Source organism: Manis pentadactyla, chromosome 3 (genome assembly GCF_030020395.1).
Source record: "Manis pentadactyla isolate mManPen7 chromosome 3, mManPen7.hap1, whole genome shotgun sequence".
In the NCBI taxonomy this organism is placed as follows: Eukaryota; Metazoa; Chordata; class Mammalia; order Pholidota; family Manidae; genus Manis; species Manis pentadactyla.
The window spans coordinates 128,757,615-128,766,920 of NC_080021.1; the positions used below are offsets into that span (position 1 = coordinate 128,757,615).

The 9,306-nt window shown below is 42.2% G+C and overlaps 1 long non-coding RNA gene across 1 annotated transcript; it reads left to right on the plus strand.

Annotated features, from left to right (window-relative positions):
- Nucleotides 1-946: 946 nt before the first annotated feature.
- LOC118918270 (uncharacterized) lies at nt 947-3,450 on the plus strand. The gene is made up of 3 exons (XR_008996419.1): nt 947-1,167; nt 1,543-3,199; nt 3,272-3,450. It is a non-coding gene; the product is annotated as an uncharacterized LOC118918270 (long non-coding RNA).
- The last annotated feature ends 5,856 nt before the right edge of the window (nt 3,451-9,306 follow it).

The following is a 9,306-nucleotide window of genomic DNA, read 5'->3' on the forward strand; positions in this document are numbered from 1 at the left end:
ATATAGTCCTACTCGTTCATTTTTGCTTTTGTTTCCCTTGCCCGGGGAGATATGTTCATAAAGAAGTTGCTCATGTTTATGTCCAAGAGATTTTTGCCTCGTTTTTTTCTAAGAGTTTTACGGTTTCACTCATGACTTACATTCAGGTCTTTGATCCATTTTGAATTTACTTTTGTATATGGGGTTAGACAGTGATCCAGTTTCATTCTCTTACATGTAGCCGTCCAGTTTTGCCAACACCAGTTGTTGAAGAGGCTGTCATTTCCCCATTGTATGTCCATGGCTCCTTTATCGTATGTTAATTGACCATATATGTTTGGGTTAATATCTGGACTTTATTCTGTTCCACTGGTCTGTGGGTCGATCTGTTCTTGTGCGAGTACCAAATTGTCCTGCCCCTTTACTGTGGCTTTGTAGTAGAGCTTGAAGTTGGGAAGTGAGATCCCCCCTGCTTTATTCTTCCTTCTCAGGGTTGCTTTGGCTATTCAGGATCTTTTGTGGTTCCATATGAATTTTAGAACTATTTGTTCCAGTTTGTTGAAGAATGCTGTTGGTATTTTGATAGGCATTGCATTGAATCCTTGGATTGCTTTAGGCAGGATGGCCATTTTGACAATATTAATTCTTCCTAGCCAAAAGCATGGGATGAATTTCCATTTATTAGTGTCCTCTTTAATTTCTCTTAAGAATTTTATGTAGTTTTCAGCATATAGGTCTTTCACTTCCTTGGTTAGGTTTATTCCTGGGTATTTTATTCTTTTTGATGCAGTTGTGAATGGAATTGTTTTCCTGATTTCTCTTTCTGCTAGTTCTTCATTAGTGTATAGGAAAGCAAGAGATTTCTGTGTATTAATTTTGTATCCTGCAACTTTGCTAAATTCAGATATTTGTTCTAGTAGTTTTGGAGTGAAGTGTTTAGGGTTTTTTAGGTACAATATCATGTCATCTGCAAATAGTGACAGTTTGACTTCTTCATTACCAACGTGGATGCCATCCAGTTCTAATCCTGCCCCCTAAAGTCATTACAGCATCTTGTACATTGCCTCCTGGATTTCATGATTCCCACTATAAATTCTCTAGAGAGCACCAGATGGTTTCAAGGAAGTCACCCCACAAACCTGACTGAACGTCTGTTGTTTCTTACAAGATGGTGAAGTGCCCTTATAGGTATGTGGGTCTGTGCAGCATTGACAATACCCTGTAAGAGCATGTAAAGACAGTTTAAGTATCCCAATATCCTAGCATTTGGGGGCCCTTCACAAGCACTGTGGTCTAATAAATCCATATGATCCAGCATTCCCAGAACAAGTCATGCATTCATTTATAGTAAAGAGTTGTAGACCCTTTACTGTCCTCTAGGAGGTCTATTGATAAGGAAAACATTTGTCTCTGACCTCTGGACTTCATAATGCGGTGGGGAACAGACAGCACACAAGTAAACAAATCAATACCATATGTAATACAGACGAGAATTCAAGCTGTGCTTCAGGAGGAACAAATGCATGTCTGAGGAAAAGACACAGTGGGCACTCTGCTTTGCAGGTGGTCAAGGGAGGCTTTTCTGAGACGGTGACATTTAAAAGCAGTTATTTGCTTGCTCTGTAGAAAATGACCTGGAGGAGACCCATCTAACAGTAACACGTGAGTTACAGAGTTGACCAGATGGCTGGACTCTGTTCCTACTGTCTCTCTTGGAGTCATTCACTGAGCAAACATTTCCTTAGCACCATGTGATGTCCCCTCTTTGGAGTGTGAATATTCTTGTGGATGAAGACACAGCATCCCCTCCAGAGGCGATGCAGGGGCTGCTTGACAGGGTTCACTTGGTATTTGGGGAGTCACAGGCTGGAAAGGTTGTCCTGGCTCTCTTCTTCATTTAGCAGCACTGTGGCAGTGCCAGTCCCCCTGGAGAGGCCTGGGAGGGTCCTGACACTCTAATTTGTGATTTTGTCAAGGTTCCAGAAGCAAGTTATTAAGCTAAAAATGAGTGTGGAGAAGAGTGCCTTCTGAGAAACAGGTCCTGAGCGGAAAGTGGAACTCTTTAACCCATCCAGTCCCACTACCACCAAAGTCCCAAAGGGAAAGGATTGCAGCAGCCCCACACCTCCCCCTATACTGGGAAGAAGCTTCAGCAGGGGGCTGCTGGGCCTGAGGCTCCCATTCAGGATAGGAAAGCAGAAGACTCATACCCTTCTGGTGGAGGTGGACCCTGAGGGCTCACTGGTTGGTAGGGGAAGGGGTCAAGAGCCAGGAGGCTGGGGCTGGGACTGGGACTGGATGTTGCTCCTCCAGAGCCTATAGGAGCATCTTGGGCAAATCTGGGTGCTTTTCCTTAGGGGTTACTTTCGCTAGAAGAATGATTCCTGCATTGAAGTTGTGGCACAAACCTGGGGAAGCCATCCACAGGCCATGATGGCCTCGTGTACCATGGCCCATGAGGCTTGTCACCAGGCTCCAGTCTAGTTCCAACAGGAATAGAAACAAAGGGTCTGCTCCAAGCAAGCTTCTGAGAGAGACTGTGACAGGAGGATAAAAGGCCAGGAGAATCCACCGTCAGCATTCCAGCCCCTGCAGCCCCAGGTGGGGTGAATTCCTAGAGAGGTTCCCGGCAGAGCTGGCCTGCCCCCTCCCCTTCCTGGTCTGGCTGCTGACCATCCAGGCAGGTGCCTGTCACCTCTGGCAGAGAAGAGCAGCCAGGGTCCCAGCGAGGCTGACATCAGGACTGGAAGCTTAGGGCCCTGATCTAGCCATATACCTATAGCCACAGTGAGAGCAGGGGAGCCAGCACAAGCCCCGATCAGAACAGGCCAACATATTAAACATGAAAGAACTCCGAGTGCTCCCAGTGTAATGACTTTTGCCCCCACTGCCCAGGGGTAGAGGCTAGTGGATTGATTGGGGGAATGACCCAGGCAGTCGCTGGGGAGAGAGCATCCTTACCTACAAGGTGACTGGTGACCTGTCAAGGTTCAGCTAATACAAAGAATTACTCCTATGCAAAGGGTGTATACTGGATCGGAACTCTGGGGGCAAAATAAGTTCCCAGCCTGGGGCAAATTACCTTTGAAGCTGAAATTAAAGGGAGAAATAAAGTGAGAGAAACTTGTTTATTGCTTACCAGGAGTCATCCACTTCTGCTTGCCAGTGTCTCTTGCAACCCAGCTGTAAAAGCCGACCCCTCCAAACCTCGCTGGTCCAGGTACACCCTTACTCCCCCCACCTTTGTAATCACTTATTCATATGGAGATGGATTACTTCTCTCCACCCCCAGATACACCCTTACTCCCCCCACCTTTGTAATCACTTATTCATATGGAGATGGATTACTTCTCTCCACCCCTTGGAAACACCTATTGATGTGGAGATGCACTAAGGCCAGGCGAGAGATTCTCGAAATATTGCAAATTTATCCATATGGATACTGAATACTTTTTGCTGTGTTGAATAATTGGATAATTCTATAATAAATAGAACTAATTTGAAAAGGCTCCTGAGGGTGGGTTTCTAGCCATCATACCAATGTCAGTGGGGTGACTACACCAAGGTGCACTACAGGTCTCCCCCTGCCTCCATACCACAAATATCCTCATCTCTACAAGGAGAAATTCCTTTCTCTTCAAGTAGAAGCTCACAGACCCAGCACTGAAAGAGACCAAGGGCCTGGTGTAGGTTGAAACTTTTAACATGCCAATTTATATTTTCCAGCAGTAAAGTTCCTTCAGGAAGAAAAATGTCTGGAGGCCCTTCTGACTTAACCTCCTGAAGCCAAGTGTGGTTGGGAAAATTTAAAGAAATTGATGATGTATTTATCTTTCTGGAAATGCTTGTTTAACGCATTGGCAAAGAGCAGGGGCTGCCTGGGAAGCTGAAGCAATGTGGCATCCTAGGAGTTGATGAAATGACCAGGATTCCATTTTTCCAACTTGTTATTTTTAAAAATTTAACTTTTACATTATATTTGAAAGAATTGCACTATGAACACACACGTATTCACATAGATTTACAGAATTGTTAACATTTTGCTACATTTGCTTCATCTCTATATAAACACATCTGTTTCTGAGCTATTTGAATGTGAGTTGTAGCTCCCAGAACTCTTCACTTTAAACAATTCAGCACATCTCCTAAGAACAAGGGCGTTCTTGTAACCAGCCCTTGTCACACTGAACATTTAAGGATGATTCATTTTCATTAAGACCTTTATAGGTATTCAAGTTCTCCAATTGTTCCACAAATCTCTCAAAGCATTTTTCCTTCAACCTAGTGTAGGATCAGGATCATGCGATGGATGTGATTGTGGTCTCCTTTGTGTGGACTGATATCATTGTTTTTCTTGATAATGATTTCAACTAAGTCCTGTGGAACTTTTTGCAGATTGTCTCTCAACCTGGATTTGTCTGTCTTCTTCCCCAGTGACTAGATTCATTTTAAACATTTTTAGCAGCTACACTCATGTGATTCACAAACCAGTCTTGGACATACAGTATGCTAATAAGCAAGGCTTCAGAGGGTGTCTGAGATACTTCTAGCAGGACTTTTAGTGGCCTCCCTGTGATGCCAGGGTTCTTGTTTGTGGAGTCAAAGTGTGGAATTAATGGGATTAATACATAAATCAAGCAGTATAGAAATCAAATATACGAATACATATTACCTGATTCTTCTACAACTCCTGAGGCATGATCAATAACAGAATTAGTAAAGACAAAACAGTTCCTACCAACTCGTGACCGCCCTCACATGGTTTTGGTGTCCTTGAACATCACGCCCTAGGGCTGGACTCAAGGTCAGATAATGACTGTGTGTTGATCATGTGTTGAATCCCCTACTCAGAATTCTTTGGATGTTTGGGTTTGTTTGCTCAATAAATAGGAGTGCCTTTTCGGCATTAGTCTTGCGCTGTTACACCTTGAGTCCTCTGGCTGCCCTTTCAGATTTTCGATATCTCATCACGTCTTCTTACTAGTCTGTGGGTCAGAAACAGGGAGGGGGCTGACGACTGGCCTCCGAACAGGGACCCTTGAAACTCAGAGTGGGGAAGCTCTGAATATCATCAATCTGGTAAGACTCCCAGGAAAGCAAACATAGGGACAGGATTGAGACATTAAGGACACTATAATGGGCCAACATGAAACTAAAGCAGATCATCCAGAGGATTACTTAAAATTGCTCCGTGCCCTCCTAAAAACATCAGAAGTGAAAATTTCTTAAAAAGATTTTGCACAACTTCATAAATATATTAAAAAACATTGTTACTGATTGCCGCCACAAGGAACCCTCAGACAAGCTGGTGGGACTAATGTATTAAGAGATTTCAAAAAGACTCACAGACAGGAACATTATCCCTGTACCTGTTCGGGTGGATCAATGATCCCTCAGTAAAGAAAAACTGGCAGCCTTACACACATTAGTTCAAGCTTCAGTTAGATAGATTAGGAATTTCCACAAGCCCATGGTATTCCCCTGTATTTGTTATAAAATAGAGTCTGGAAAATGGAAACTATTACATGACTTAAGTCAAATTAATGCAGTCCTCAAACTTGTGAGTCCTTTACAAGAAGGCCTCGCTTCTCCAGCTGATTCCAAAAGACTGGGACATGATTATCATTGATCTTAAAGATTGTTTTTTTACAATTCCTTTAGCCATGGCAGATAGGGAAAAGTTTGCTTTTACTGTAACCTCCTTAAATTTACAAAGGATTCCAATAGAAAGTACTACCTCAAGGAATGTTAAACAGCCCTACAATTTGACAAAATTATGTGCACAGGGCTCTTGTCCCCTCCTGGGGTGAGCCAGGAGCTGTCTGTCCTCTCACTGTATCTCTAAATAAAAGCGTCCCCTTAGCTCTCCTACCTTGACTGTTTGCTAAGTTCATTTATCACCTCCGCAAACAAGAACCCGGCATCATCTTTGGGGGCTCATCCAGGGTAACCAGAGGTGAGTATCAATCATCATCCAAGCCTGCCTTTTCTCTCACTATCCTTATAGAAGGAAGCTGTCTATGGCTCACAGCATCAGGCGCTCATCAGCCACTTAAATGGGACTAGCCCAGCTGCTGATCTCAAAAGTCTTGAGTGATAGGCTCCCCTGTGTCTCCCTCAGTGGATCCCCTGTCTCCCCTGGGAGCTGGGAAAGTCTCCTGAGTGGAGGCCAGGATTCCCTTTCAGGGGCCTCTCCTTGGATTCGTGGAACTGAGGAAAGCCATGGGCACCTGCAAGGGTCTAGGCTGAGGCTGCGCTTCAGCGGCTTCTCAAAGGCCCGCGTGTCTGGAATCAGGCCCCCACAGCCCGCCTGGGTATCCATGGGGAGTGTCTCTGTCTCCATCTCTGACTTGCAGCCTGCTTCCTCAGGCCACCCTGGCCTCTGGGTGAGGCAGGGGCGTCCCTAACTCTCTTCTAACTTCATCAGTGTCTTGGAACCTGATGCCCGTGACCACAAGGTAGGGGGGTCCATGCTTTGCTCTTATTTCTCACTAAATGCTGTACTCTGTCTCATAAAATGTGTCTGAGTACTCATTAACCACTTAAAAGACAATTAACATTGGCTACCAGTTTTAAGTCTCTGATCAGAGAGGCTTGGCCCGTGAGAGAAGTATACAATATTTTAAGGTTATGCAGCTAAATTTATTTTAATGCAAGGAAAGAATATAATCAAAAGTCCCATGAACTACAATATGGAACTAGTTTACTAAATTATTTTGGTGAAAATCTATTCTACTTATTGGGTTCATCATCATCTTCAAAAATTGGGAAGTTTTTAAACTAGACTACCTGAAACGGAAGACATTTATCTTCTGCAATACAGCCTGTCTTTAAATGACTGGTGGTAGAATTGTACTTGCATTCCATTTCCAGCCCCCTGGAGACACACGGTCGCTATCAGTACAGAGCCTTCATCGGCCCTTTTAGTCTGGGGCCGTCTAAACCTTAACCCAGTGATGTAGACTACTCACCCTTAGAGTGTATTCTTGAAAACTGAGATACCTTTAATCAAGCTAAAAAGAAAGAACACAATTGAATATCAGTAACTCAAATCTTTATATCAGTTTGTGTATATATTCTTTTATGAAAAGTTGCTAACTAGTCATTATGTCTCAATCTGTATGTTTGTGTGTCTGTAAATGAAAAATATTTTTCTACCTCCGGGTGGTATTAATAAAAATTGATTTAAAGACAAGGGGTTGTAAAAATTGGGCATTCTAAAATTTCCAGAAAATTCTAATAAAAGATACTAAGCATTAATGCTAATTTAAACTGAAATGGACATGTCCTTATGGTTATTAGCTGCCTAAGTTTACCTAAAGTTATTGAAGTTGATGTTATCTGTTAAATATTTCAAGAAAAAATGCTTAAAGAGAGGCTTGACTTTGTCTATTATTTGGTAAAAGTTTTGTGAGCATAGTTAGGAATAAGTAAACTTAAGTGTAGCAAATAAACATCTTAACAATAATGTGTTAATGTATTACAGTGTGTTACAGTGTGTATACCTACAAGCAGCCTGAGAATCTTTGTAGTAGCCTAAAACCTTAAAGTTTTGCTAGGTAGACATATTTTCTGCTTTGAGATTATGCTGTAAAGCACCTGGCTCCAGGAATTATAAACTATGTTCATAAATTTGTTAATCTAAAGAATGCTAGTGCAATGGTTTATAAAAGTCCACGTCTCGGTGTTTACTGAAAATTAAAGTTCCTAATGGTTTTAAGGTCTAATTAAAGCTACTTAAAGAAGAAAACATCTCTACTTGCTAAAAAAGATGTGTGTTTTAACAAGAAAACATATAAAGGATGGAAATTCATGTTGTTGAGGGTAAAAGAAGGTAATTGTTCTAAAGTACAGCTATTTATTTAAAGGGGGAGAACACAATGTAAAAGGAAAGTTGTAGAAAGCTTGTGGAAAAATTGATAATAGTCATGCTGTGTGAAATTAAAGCAAATGAGTCTTGATATTAAGTACACAGAAAAATTAGAATTTTGTTTTCAGTTAAAAAGACAGCTTTCTTAAACTTAGTCTTCTCTTAATGTTGAAAGATTGCAAAAGGTTTTCTAATTGTTTTCTCAAGATAGTTTCTCATGCTTAAAGTCTCAATGAGTTGTCTGAGTACTTAAGAAAATGAGATCTTAATATTAGAGGACTAAAAGTTAAACTTTGCTAACAACTGTGTAAACTTCTGTATCTGCCTTTGAAGTATTTTGTTGTCATTCTAGTTAAATGGATAAGTATTTCTTCATGGCAACCTATAATCTTATTTAAGCAAATGCCAAAGAACCTTTCTCCTGACAAGTTTCCAAAATCAAATTCGAAAAGGTGCTTTTACCTCTAGTTCACTCTGATATTTTCCAGAGGGCCCCTGGAACATATTGGAGGAATTTTTTCTCCTCATCGGGGAAAATATTTGGCTAATTTGGCTTATTTATCTGATATATATTTACCTGGAAAGCACTGTCAAAGGGAACAATGCAAAACTTTGTTACTGAATGTTTTATGTTACAGAAATATCCGAATTTTCTTATGTCACCTATTAGTAAGCTCTCATCAGGTCTTTAACCATTGTCATTTGTAAGTCTTTTGTCATTTATAGTCACTGTTTTATTACTCCTAAACTAGTAAAGAACTAGATTTCAGCAGAACAGGTATTGGTTACATAAGATTTGTTGGGACCTTTTGCCTCTCTTAGGCCTGTGACGGCCGCAGACTGGAGGTTTCCATCCTCCCTCATTACTTCGGCGTTCGTGGCCTAACTAGCTTCCCACGCACGCACTCTTGGCCCTAACTCTGCCTCCCCACCTAACCCGAAACCTGCCTAAAGACCCTAGTGACAGATGAGATAATCAATTCCCATTGGTTTCTGTTACTTCCTTATCTTCCCCTATATAACTAAGCCTCTGATGGAATAAAACTGAGTTTTGCTGCGCCCTTGAGGCTGACACATCTCCCGGCTTGGTGTGGTTTTGTTTTTCCCCGGATCTCAGGGGAGGGTGTCCAAGCCGCCGACACTTGCCCTCTCGCTCAGCCCCGGGGATAACAGGTTGGTCCTGCTTTTCCCCCCGCCTTCTTGTTGCTGAAGAGCAACAACTGGTGCCCCGTGTGAGGAACGAGGAACTTCGCTGATGAGCTAATTGGACTACGGGTAAGTGTAATCCCATAAAATATGGGACATTCTTCTTCCAAGCCTGATCCCTCTTTTGAATCCCTTAGGGTCCTCCTCCAAAGTAGAGGCCTAGAGCTCTCTGACAGCCAAGCTATCAAAACTTTTGTGCCTGCAAGTAATTTGTTTGACTGGGAAACTTGGGACAGGGTGGAGCAACTCGT